This window comes from Anabrus simplex, chromosome 2, assembly GCF_040414725.1.
Source record: "Anabrus simplex isolate iqAnaSimp1 chromosome 2, ASM4041472v1, whole genome shotgun sequence".
Taxonomy (NCBI): domain Eukaryota; kingdom Metazoa; phylum Arthropoda; class Insecta; order Orthoptera; family Tettigoniidae; genus Anabrus; species Anabrus simplex.
Window position 1 is genome coordinate 631,509,839 of NC_090266.1, and position 13,365 is coordinate 631,523,203.

The following is a 13,365-nucleotide window of genomic DNA, read 5'->3' on the forward strand; positions in this document are numbered from 1 at the left end:
GTTACTGGGTACAGGGGTAAAATGAATGCTAGGCTGGGTGAATACCAGTACAGACAGATGCTAATAAAGAAGTAAAAGTGTGGTTGCGGGAGGGGAGATAAAACCAAATGATCGGGAAAGTCAAAGGAACATTGGTAGAATTAGGTGGTGTTAGCAGAATGGTGACGAGAAAGAACGCATTAGTTTCAGGAATATTGAGGTCAGCACCAATACCCAGTTCTCGAGCCGCGGGAATTAACCATTCACGATTAGAAACCCATTACCCGGCCGAAAGTCGAACCAGGGACCCGGACTACTGAAGTTCAGATGCTTGCCGGTTAGCCACTCAGCTGGACGACGATATGATGACATTGTAATGTTTGTCGCTGGAGGGCGGTAGGCAACCCCGATCACTGTCTTTCACCCCTTTTGGAACATATCTCACCCCTGCTAGGATAGAGACACAACTAAAAATGAACATTTTCGAGAAACCAAAGTTTAAGAGTTTAAAGCATCAAAACAAGGATAATGTTTTAAGAGAAAATTTCTAAATGATATAATTTAGCATATATTACATCACATTTTCACAGAGTTTCAATGAAACAAGTAAAAAAAAATGAAATGGCGTATGGCTTTGAGTGCCGAGAGTGTCCGAAGACAAGTTCGGCTCGCCAGATGCAGGTCTTTTATTTGACGCCCGTAGGCGAACCGCGCGTCGTGATGAGGATGAAATGATGATGAAGACGACACATACACCCAGCCCCCGTGTCAGCGAAATTAACCAATTATGGTTAAAATTTCCCACCTCGCCGGGAATCGAACCCGGGACCCCTGTGACCAAAGGCCAGCACGCTAACCATTCAGCCATGGAGCCGGACACTGAAACATGTCAAAAGTAAGAAGTGTCAACATTCTTTACTGACGAGGTTCGGCATACTAAAGTAGAATAACGGCGTTTGTGATTTTTCGCAAGAAAGAACGGAGTAATTACTTTTGCAAAATGACATTTTTTAGTTGTGCCACTATTATTGCGCGGCTTGGTATTTCCTGTTCCCCGTTTTAATCTTCCTGCTAGATGTGTATACAGAATCTCTCAGAGCGAACGCACGGTGTTTGTACTGTGCGCTACGGCAACAGCCTCAGCCGAACTTACGTCGACTGGGCGAGTTGGCCGTGCGGTTAGGGGCGAGCAGCTGTGAACTTGCATCCGGGGAGATAGTGAATCCGAGCCCCACTGTCGGCAGCCCTGAAGATGGTTTTGCGTAGTTTCCCATTTTCACACCAGGCAAGTGCTGGGGCTGAACCTTAATTAAGGCCACGGCCGCTTCCTTCCCATTCCTAGGCCTTTCCTATCCTATCGTCGCCATAAGACCTATCTGTGTCGGTGCGACCTAAAGCCAACATATACATACATTACCATTATAGTCAGTTATGCCTTTCAGCGTTCACTCTGCAAGCCTCTGTGAATTTACTAAGCGTCACCACAATCCTCTATTTGCAACTAGTGCTGTGGCCTCATTTAGTTCTATACCTCTTATCTTTAAATCGTTAGAAATTGAGTCTAACCATCGTCGTCTTGGTCTCCCTCTACTCCTCTTACCCTCCATAACAGAGTCCATTATGCTCCTAGGTAACCTATCCTCCTCCATTCGCCTGATATGAGCCCACCACCGAAGCCGGTTTATGCGTACAGCTTCATCCATCGAGTTCATTCCTAAATTAGCCTTTATCTCCTCAATCCGAGTATCCTCCTGCCATTGTTCCCACCTGTTTGTACCGCCAATCATTCTCGCTAATTTCTTGTCTGTTACTTCTAACTTATGAATATGATATACTGAGTCAACCCAGCTTTCGCCCCCGTAAAGCAAAGTTGGCCTAAAAACAGACCGGTGTAAAGATAGTTTAGTCCGGGGGCTGACTTCCATCTTACAGAACAATTTTGATCGCAACTGAAAGCTCACTGCATTAGCTTTACTACGCCTTGATTCAATCGCACTTACTATATTACCATCCTGGGAGAACACAACCTAAATACTTAAAATTTTCTACCTGTTCCAGCTTTGTATCACCAATATGACAATCAATTCTATTGAATTTCTTATCTACTGTCATCAGTTTAGTCTTCGAGAGGCTAATTTTCATATGATACTCACTGCACCTATTTTCGAGTTGCAAGATATTAGACTGCAGGCTTTCGGCTCAATCTGCCATTAAGACCAAGTCGTCAGCATAGGCCAAACTGCTTACTACATTTCCACCTAACTGAATCCCTCCCTGCCATTTTATACCTTTCAGCAGATAGGTGAAGGATAACAGCCTTGTCTAACTCCTTTAGGTACCCTGAACCAAGAACTCATTTACCATCAATTCTCACTGCAGCCTAATTGTCAACATAAATGCCTTTGATTGATTTTAATAATCTGCACTTAATTCCATGGTCCCCCAGTATGGCCAACATCTTTTCACTCGGTACCCTGTTACTCGTATATGCTTTCTCTAGATCTACGAAACATAAACACAACTTCCTTTTCTTCTCGTAGCATTTTTCAATTACCTGGTTCATACTGAAAATCTGATCCTGACAGCCCCTCTGTGGTCTGAAACCACATTGCTTTTCCATCCAACTTCCTCTCAACCACTGATCGCACCATCTCTTCCAAGATGCCATTGAATACTTTGCCTGGTATACAAATCAATGAGATATCTCGATAGTTGTTGCAATCCTTCCTATTCCCTTACTGATAGCTAGGTGCAATTTCTGCTTTTGTCCAATCTGAAGGTACCTTACCAACCCTCCATGCTAATCTTACTACTCTTTGAAGCCATTTCATCCCTGCCTTCCCACTATACTTCACCATTTCAGGTCTAATCTCATCTATTCCTGTTGATTTATGACAATGGAGTTTATTTACCATCCTTTCCACTTCCTCAAGCCTAATTTCAGCAACATCATTATCTTCCTCCCCACGAGCTTGGTTCTTCGCGAGACCACCACGAAGATTTCCTTTTACGTTGAGAAGATGTTCAAAATATTCCCTCCATCTGTCCAGTGATTCCCTGGGATCCATTATGAGTTCACCTGAATTACACAAAATACTGTTCATTTCCTTATTCCCTCCCTTCCTAAGATTCTTTATTACTGTCCAGAAAGGTTTCCCTGCTGCTTGACCTATCCTCTCCAGGTCATTGCCAAAATCCTCCCACGACTTCGTTTTGATTCAACAACAATTTGTTTCGCTCTATTTCTTTCATCTACGTACAATTCCATGTCTGCATCGGTCCTTCTTTAGAGTCATTTCTGATAAGCCTTCTTTTTACGTTTATAAGCTGCTCTTACTTTATCATTCCACCAAAATGTTCGCTTTTCCCCATCTTCAAACACAGGCATTCCCTTGCTATTTCTACTACAGCATCTCTGTATGTCACACGTTCTCTCTCTATATCCTGAACCTGCTTACTGTCCACTGTTCGGAACTTCTCACTAATCATATCCACGTACTTCTGTCTAATTTCCTCGTCCTGGAGATATTCTACACTTATTCGTTTGCAGACAGATTTCACTTTCTCTATCCTATGCCTAGAGATACTTAGTTCACTACATATCAGACAGTGGTCTGTATCATCGAGAAATGCCCGAAAAACCCGTACATTCTTAACAGACTTCCTGAATTCGAAGTCGATTAAGATATAGTCTATTATGGTTCTGGTACCCCTAGCCTCCCATGTGTAGCGGTGAATAGCCTTATGCTTGAAGAATGTATTCGTAATTGCTAAACCCATACTAGCACAGAAGTCCAGCAAACTCTTACCATTCCCATTAGCTTCCATATCTCCCCACATTTACCAATCACCCTCTCGTATCCTTCAGTTCTGTTTCCAACTCTCGCACTGAAATCGCCCATTAGGACTATCCTATCCTTGCTGTTGACCCTGACTACGATGTCACTCAATGCTTCGTAAAAGTTGTCAACTTCATCCTCATCTTCACCCTCAAATGGTGAATACACACAGACAATTCTCGTCCTAATTCCTCCAACTGCCAAATCTACCCACATCATTCGCTCATTTACGTGCCTATCATAATATCGTAATATTTTCTTTCAGTTCCTCCGATGTGTGAGGATTTGTTCGATACATTTTTCCTTTCATTTTACCGCATAGGTAAAAATCACACTGTTCGAGCTGCAGAAGGAGGGGAAAATTTACCAGCACTGATCACTCTGTAAATACTTCCGATGTTGTAAGAAGGGAATTTTCTGTTGTATTAGCAGGGCGTTGAATCCTGCTGATACCACCCACGCGATTTTTCTTCTTCCGTTTACTGATGGAAGAAAGGCGTCAAAATGTCATCTTGGTACCTCTCTGCATTTACTGTCGTCTCGAAAAAAATAGTCCCAATTAATTCGTCTTGCACTAACAGCACACCAAACACCAATCATCCTCTCATAATGTGGGACTTCAAACACCATTAGGATTTTCTGCACACCAATAGCGAGAGTTATGAATGTTCACACGACCTTTAAGACGAAACCAGAACTTTTACATACGAAAATACGGTGTTGCAATGATAACTGTCTCACCATGTTAACAGCTGAGATTCAGACGGGCGACGCATGCTTGCCTGATTGAACACGTGCAGGCTGCTTGCGTGTGCCTCCCATACTGCAGCTGCCGTAGCCCAGAGTACAAACACCGTGTGTTCGGTCTGGGTTTATATAATAATAATTTCGTGTGGCTATTTCTAGCCGGGTGCAGCCCTTGTAAGGCAGACCCTCCGATGAGGGTGGGCGGCATCTGCCATGTGTAGGTAACTGCGTGGTGTTGTGGTGGAGGATAGTGTTACGTGTGGTGTGTGAGTTGCAGGGATGTTGGGGACAGCACAAACATCCAGCCCCGAACCACTGGAATTAGCCAATGAAGGTTAAAATCCCCGACCCGGCCTGGAATCGAACCCGGGACCCTCTGAACCGAAGGCAGTACGCTGACCATTCAGCCAACGAGTCGGGCTGGGTTCATATGAGAGACCCTGAATTCTTCATGTCTAATATAATTATTACTAATATCATCATTGTTATTATTACCAAATCGTAATGAAACTTAAATTAACGGACAAATTCAAGTCTTTAAATTATGCCAAAACTAAACATGTCCTGCAAGGACTCAAAACTTCTAAATTTTTTGGAAGACATAATTCATAGGGACTTTAATAATACAGATAACTACGAAATAATCGTCGCGTAAAATCTGAAGATGAACACATTGGTTCACTTCTAAAATAGCATTACTTTTAAGTTCTTTCTCATTATTTCGAATGAGTGTTGTGTTTAAATTAACCTCTACAGACCCTAGACCTGACAAGTCGAAACAAAATTTTATCTTCTTTCTTGACATATTATGGTATAAATAGTTCGAGTATACATTTTACTAGACCGTTGTAGTGGGTCTTGTACATACGTGTACCCCTGTATCTATATTTAACTATATTTATGCATTTCTACATTACTGAAGCTATTTCTTCAGTGTGAGAAAAAATATTTGAAGATCACAACAATTAAAAAGCGTTAAAATACCAAACTCAGCTGAAGATATCTTGATTCCACTCAATATTTCCTTTCAGTATAGTCTTGCTCTATTGAAAGATGGCAGTGGTGCAAATTCATGAATTCAGTGGTTCGTAGATGTGTTCCTACAGTCACAATTCACGTAACATAGGCAACCACTAACCAAATAATTTCAGACTTGTGGCCCGAAGAGCTTCGTTAGAAAGCACGTGGCTTATAAATAACAACATTATCTATATAAATAATGTTATAATTTCGTCTGTACATTTCAAACTTCAGTTTAATACTTCGTATTAATCTCGGACTACGTATACCAAAGTTGAAAATAGGTTCAGTTCAATATTTGTTACAACCTGTGACAATAAAGTTTGGTGAAGGAAGTCAGAAGAACGGTCAATCTGGCAACACTGGCGACACGCAACGCTGCACCTGCGTATCAGCAGGTTTTGACCACCTGCTCCCAACGTTGTTCAGTTGAGCATCGTGTGTGTGCCGTGTAAGACCTGTTTGACACAGTGCGTGTTTATTGCGTTGGTTCTGAACTGCGAACAGGAATATGAACGGCCAAAATATCAATGTACAGTTTTGTTTTAAGCTTGGCAAGACACGGAAAGAAACGGATGCGATGCTGGTACGTGTTAATGAAGATCAAGCACTGTCCTTGAAGTGTGTGTAGGAGTGGTTCACCCGTTTTCGAGGAGGCCGGGAAAGTGGATCTGACAACCCCCGTAGCGGAAGACCGGCGACCGCCGTCAGTGACGAAAACATCGAGAAGGTAAGGACATTAATCACGAACGATCGGCGATTAACTGTGCGCATGATAGCGGATGAACTGCAGATTAACCGTGAATCCGTGCGACAAATCGTTACCCAGAAATTAGGGAAGAGGAAAACGTATTCACGTCTTGAGCCACATCACTTGACCGACGATCAGGATTTTGTCGAAACGGCGGATGCGACAACAAATTTCTTGAAATGTATTGTCACAGAGGATGAAACCTGTTGTCTCAGGTACGACCCTGAAACGAAACGGCAAAGCATGGAATGGCGTTTTCCGGGATCCCCCCAGACTTCTTCCTATTCCCACGACTCAAACTCGCTTTGAAAGGAAAGAGATTTGACGATATTCCTGACATCCAACGAAAGGTGACGAGGCTTTTGAACACCATCCCAAAGGAAGCCGTCTTGCAAAGTTTACAGGACATGTGTCGCCGATCTCAGCAGTGCATACTTATGGGAGGGGACTATTTTGGAGGACAGTAAGGTTGTAACGTTCCAGACGTTACAGTGTAATTATGTTAATTTTATTATGTGTAATTAATTCAAGAATTTAACGTCATGATATTTATTTTGGTATGTAATTGTATTATAATTCATGTTTAATCATTTGCTCACTATCATTTCATTACTTTGTAACTACGACTTGTAAACGAGGGCTGAATATTCTAATATTCACTTAGATTCTTGCGACATTTGTTTAAAATTAACTTGCAGTAGATTTCCGCTATCTTGCCACATCACCGAGGAGGGAGGAAGGACAAATTTAGACATCGAGTTCTGGGAAAGCGAGCACGTGTTCACGCGTCCCAACGTAAGCTACCGTATTTCGACCAGAATTATTCAAACGATTCAACGCCTATATTTTGAAAGGAGCGTCATGTTGCCATGGATAATGAGTGAATGGACCAATAGAAGAACAGTTAATATCAGAGTTAAGACCCGTCAACTCTAATATCTGGAGTGGGGAGAGACATGTCATCTGATTGGACCACGTGGAGCGACCTGTAATTAGCGCCAGAGAAGGTTATAAAAGGGCATGCTGGAGCTCTTGGCTTCATCTTAGACTTTCATCTCTACTACTGGACTCGGCTGCATTCTACTTGATCTTCTTCGTTTGATTCTACGTTAGTATTTTACTTCATTACCACGACGTGGTACTTAGAAATTCCGAATGAGGGGTGTATAGCCACTCTCATCAGGAAGTACGTACAGCTCGGCTACAAGACCGGTTTGAACCAGTCTAAGTCAATAGGTAGTATTAATCTAGATAGAAATGAAACTTCAGAGAATATTTTCCGTAAAGTTGGAAGGATTCTTAATTGAGTATCCTCTCCAAATAACCCAAGGTGGTTCTGCTAACTATGACTTAGGGCTTATCTCCAATATACGGGATAAAGCATAATAGGGAGTGTTAGTTTTGAAGTCATCTTCCAATTAGTGGTGGGTGCAATTTGCAAGGCAGGAATGGTACTTCGCTGCAGATGAAGAGATATCAAAGACGACCGATGATGTTCCAGCTACAAGGAGGGAAGCCTTCCAAGGACCAGCAGAACAAGACTAAATGGTGAGCAAGCGAGTTAAAGATATTGCAAGTTTTCGCGAAGTAGAGTCATTCAATTTTTTATTAAATTCATTTTCTATTTTAAATTCAGTCTTCGTTAAACCGTCGTCATTTATATTAAATCTAATAAATAGTATTTTTCGAGTTCACTTTAATCAACCTGCCTTAATTAGCCTTTTGATTTTTAATTCTCCTGCTTAATGATTAGTGCACTATCACCCCACCCCTGTGATAAGAGTCCGTCCAAGCTTGATTATAAATTTTTATCTTTAAGTCCTCAACTTAAAGATTGGCGCCCTTAGCTTGAATGGTTGCATTTCTCATTTGATGATTGTTCTCCGAGAGGGGAAGTCACATAAATGCCGCTCCAACGTGTGGCGAGAAAATCATTAAGTACGGAGCAGTTAATGACAGTAACGATATCAGAATTCGTATTATGGGCAAAATTTGGATATCCACGTTTCATTAGGAGTGTTTGATTGTGGGAAGGGTCATGGCTGATCAGACGAAAGAGGAGAGGATGTTGCGCAGTGGACGGGCGATAAAAAGCAATAATGTATTGAGTTCAGAGGAAGAGTTGTGTAGTCTAGTAGAGGAAATTGAAGATAGAAGTGTAAGTAGTATGGAGAGTGAAGGCAAGCAGAAAGAAGTCAGTATGGAGTCAGATGATAGTAGGATGGGGGGCGAAGTGGAAGTGAATACTAACAATGAAAGTAATAATAATGATCAGTTAATGGGAATGATGCAGTTAATGTTAAGTAAGATAGAGGACAGTAAAACTGAAATTAAAAATGAATTGGAACAAACTAAATCTGAGCTTAAAAGTGAATTAGAACAAACTAACACTAAAATTGAGAATATTAAATATGAACTTAAAGAACAGTTAGAGCAAACTAAAGCTGAATTAAGCAGGGAGATGAGGGAAAATAAGGAGGAAGCGAATCGGAGAATGGACGAACACAGTAGGCAGTTACGCGATCTGGTGGTAAAAAATGAACATTTTAATAAGCGATTAGAGGACCAGAAAAGTGAATATGAACGGCGAGGGAAAGAGGTAGAAGAAAAGTTTGCGGGGCAGAGAAGTGAATTCCTGGAATTAATGGGGAAGGAAAACAACTCTACTAGGGAGGAAGTAATGAGGCAGGTCACTAGTATTGATAAGAGAGTTGAGACTCAAGGAGGGGAAATACGGATATTTAAAGACCACGTCCAACAAGAGATTGACACGGTAAAGCTTAGAATAGAAGATGAGACCCGGGCAAGTGAAGAAAGGTTTGCGATAGCTGAAGAGAATAAGATTGAAATTAGGACATTGAAAGAGAAGCAGGTTAATTTGGAGAGAGAAATTGATAGGAGAGACAGAGATGTAGAATGCCGGATGGAGAAAGCAGAAAATCAGTTAAAACAGGTGGCAAAGGATAAACAGGTTTTCACGGGAAGGCAATGTCTAGGAAATAGCTACATTAGGGAAATAGAACTACCTAAATTTAATGGGAAACAAACGAACCCGCTAGATTTCCTTAAGATGATAGAAAAACGATTTGAAAAGCGTCTAGAGGAAGGGTCTATGGACTGGGAAGACGTTATGGAAAATATTGACCATGCTTTTGTAGGAGAAACTCGGTCTTGGTTCATGGTATATAGGCAGACGATGACGAACCTGAAAGAATTCAGAAATAAGTTTAGAGAGAAATTCTGGAATGAAGCGATACAAGCTCGGGAGAGAGAAAGGGTGGTATTTGGGAGGTACAAACAGCATGAAGGAGTCACTATGACCGAGTACTTCCTGGCACATGTCATGATTTGTCAGAACTTAGATGGTATAACCGAGGGGTCTGATGTAGTAAGACTACTTTTAAGACATTTTCCGGACAGGGTGAGAGAAGCAGCCTGCATGCAAAAAGTTGGTACTATTCAGGAGATGGAGAACCTATTAGGCAGTTTTGATGCGTTAGGTAACCTTAGGAGTAGAACGGAGAATATTCAGAACTTTAGTCATCACAACGGAATGAGACATAACGGTAGAACACAGAATCACGAAGCGCGCAATCAGTTCAGACCTCAGCAGAACAGCAGGAGCGGAGCACAGGAATATAGGACAGGAAATTCCCAACGGAGGCCAGAGCAATGTACTAATGAGTCCAACGTCAATACACAAAGGGAACCTTTAAACTAACTAGAGGCTGTAATGTTAGGTCAGAATTCCAGCCTAGTGCGAAGGTAGCGAAGTGTCTTGCCATGAAAGTGTTACCATATGACCTCGATGTTAGAGACGATTTGTTGTATGAACCCGAGCAGAATAATGGAGATTCAAGTAATAAAGTAGTCAATCCCGTTGTTAAATTGAAAGTCTGGGGGGCGTGGGTTAAAGTTTTGATTGATTCTGGTAGCCAAATATCATGTATTAGTTCTCAGTGGGATGAGTCATTAGTGAAACAGGGTATTCAGTTGGAGGAAATGCCTGTTAAGTCTACTTTTATCATTACGGCTGTTGGAAAGAAGTCTAAGCAAATTTGTAAACAAGTAGCTGTCCCGATCTGTATTAATAATTCTATTAGCGTTCAGATATGTTTGGTAATTCCGCATTTGATATTTGATCTTATCTTGGGATCTGACTGGTTAACGTTAAAATTGGCTCAGTTAAATTACAATGATCTAGTGCTAAATTTGAGGTGGAATAATGAGGATATCAAGGTCAAGTTTGAGGAGGAAATTCAGAGGAAAACGGAAGTTAGTACAGTGTGGAGAATGAGAGAGGTTTCTAAAGTTAATGAAGAGGCTAGTGAGGGCCTGAAGTTGTGTCAGTTGTGGATTCATGAGGATAAAAGATGTGGCTTGAAAGAAGCCGTAAGTAGAAATGAGTTAAATGAAATCCAGAAGGACAAGTTATTTGAAGTGTTGTGTGAACACGTGGAGATTTTCTCCGAGAAACCTGGTGTTACCCATCTGTATGAACATTCTTTTTCTGTGCTGGATAAGACTCCATTCAGCGGACCGCGGTATCCGATACCACACAAATATGCAAAAGCCGTAGAGGATCAAATTCAAGCTATGTTAGCAGACGATGTGATTGAATTATCAAACAGTCAATACGTTAATCCCTTAATTGTCGTGCCTAAGTCTGATGGATCAATACGTTTGTGTATTGATGGCAGGGAGATGAACCGACGTATTGGTGCTGATCAGTTGAGATCACAAACCATTGAAGAGTTGATACAGAATTTTCAGGGTAAGAGTTGGTTTTCTACGTTAGATCTTAGGAGTAGTTTTTGGCAGATACCTTTAAGATCAGAAGACAGGCCTCTTACTGCTTTCAGCTATAAGCATAGTTTGTACCAATTTAGGCGTGTTCCTTTTGGGACCCGTACGAGTTCGGCAGCTCTTATTCGCGCACTTAGTATTGCCTTGGGAGATGATACTGGAGATTATGCTACTATTTATATCGATGATTTGGTTATAGGATCTAGTACCTTTGAAGAGCACTTGGACCACTTGGAGAGGGTTTTTTCTAAATTAAAGTATGCTGGTTTTACTCTGAAACTTGACAAATGTGTTTTCAGTAGACGAGAGGTGACTTTTTTGGGGCACCGTGTATCGGCAATGGGAGTGACGCCTGAGAGCACAAGAATTGAGAAAATATTGAATACTACGACACCTAGAAATATTAAGGAGCTCAGATCGTATATTGATGCATGTAATTTTTTCAGACGATTTGTAGTGAGATTTGGTAACTTACTAGAGCCATTTAGAGAACTATTGAAAGCTGGCAGTAAGTGGGAATGGACACAAGATTATGATAGAGCTTTCCTAAAATTAAAAGAAGGATTCAGGCAGGCGGTTGTTTTGAGATACCCCATGCCCGATAGGAAGTATGTGTTGCTGACGGACGCATCTCACTGTGGTATCGCTGGTGCACTATGTCAAGTAGATGATGATGGTAATTTAGGGTGTATGTTTTAGGTACCGAATTTGAAATTAGGACGGATCATCATGCTCTTTCTTTTGTATCCAAGTGTAAATTATCATCTAACAGAGTTAGTAGATGGATACTCGCCCTACAAGAGTATGATTTTAAAGTAACTCACATTAAGGGAAAGAATAATGTCCTTGCTGATTTATTGTCACGTGATCCGAAGTTGAGCGAAGAAGGTAGCCTTCTAGAGCCACGTGAGGGCATTATTATATGTACATGTCTGTCTAAGGAAAATGAAACTGCTCTAAAGAGACTACGTAACCTATTGGTTGAACAGTCGGTAGACGAAGAATGTCGGGAACCTTTGTCTGTACTTCAGGGAGGAGAGCAGATCACTGTGTCGCATGGTAGGCACACGTACAAACTGGTTAACGGGTTTCTAGCCAGGAAATGTAGCGAGGATCTCTGGGGGATTTGTGTACCCAAAGCGCTACGTGTGGAATTGATTTGGTTTATCCACAAGGAATTAGGACATTTTGGAGCTAATAAAGTTCTGTATGAGATCCGACAGAATTTTATATGGGACAAGATGGGAAGAGATATAAGAAAAATTCTTTCCACTTGCGATCTGTGTCAGCGTAGCAAAGTTCCTAACCGCTATTTAGAAGGACCTCGTCAGGCAGTAATCTCAGAAAGACCTGGTGACTTGGTGTGTACTGATTTATTTGGACCTGTGGTTAAGGGACAGTTTGGCTTCCAATATATTTTAGTCATTATTGATGCCTTCTCGAAATTGGTCAGATTATACGGTATGAGAAAAGCCACTGGAAAATCTTGTAGTCGTATAATCAAAGAGAAGTATGTCCCTGAATTAGGTACTCCTCGTAGAATATTATCAGACAGTGGACCGCAATTTATTTCGAGAAAATGGAAGTCCATAATTAGAGAGCTAGGTATTACACAGGTTCATTCATCTATTAGATACCCTCAGGGCAATATGTGTGAGCGCGTTATGAAAGAGTTATCTCGTATGTTTAGATGCTTAGTGTTCGATAAGCATACAGCCTGGGTGGCTCATTTATCCCGCATAGAGACATGGATCAATGCAGTTCAACATGAAAGCACGAGATTGACGCCGTCACAAGTTCATTTTGGTTGTAAGCCTCAGAATGAACTAGTGAGAGTGTTAGGTTTGCCTGAGGAACCACCTCGTAATGCTGAATTTTACGTCCGACTGGCACGGGAGAACCTGATTAAATCTGGAGATAAACGTAAAAGACAACAGAAACGTAAGGTACTTGATAACTTTGAAGTAGGTGATATGGTTTTGGTGAGAGTTCCCATGTTGTCAAATAGTGAGGATAAGGTAACAAAGAAATTTTTTCTTTTATATCAAGGCCCTTATAAAGTACATCGTAAACTAGGACCCTGTGCTTACAAGTTAGCGGATGGCGAGAGCGTAATGAATGGTTCGTATAACATTAGTAATTTACGGAGATACCTGTCGTGTGAGGTGGCTGAACCGGATTGTGAGATATAGGTCAGTAACTCGGGGAAGTTGCTACTTGTTA

At 41.4% G+C, this 13,365-nt stretch overlaps 1 protein-coding gene across 6 annotated transcripts in view; it reads right to left on the reverse strand.

The window, feature by feature from the left end:
- LOC136864291 (proteoglycan 4) overlaps window positions 1-13,365 on the reverse strand; it is a 975,577-nt gene that overhangs the window by 666,134 nt on the left and 296,078 nt on the right. The window lies entirely within an intron of this gene.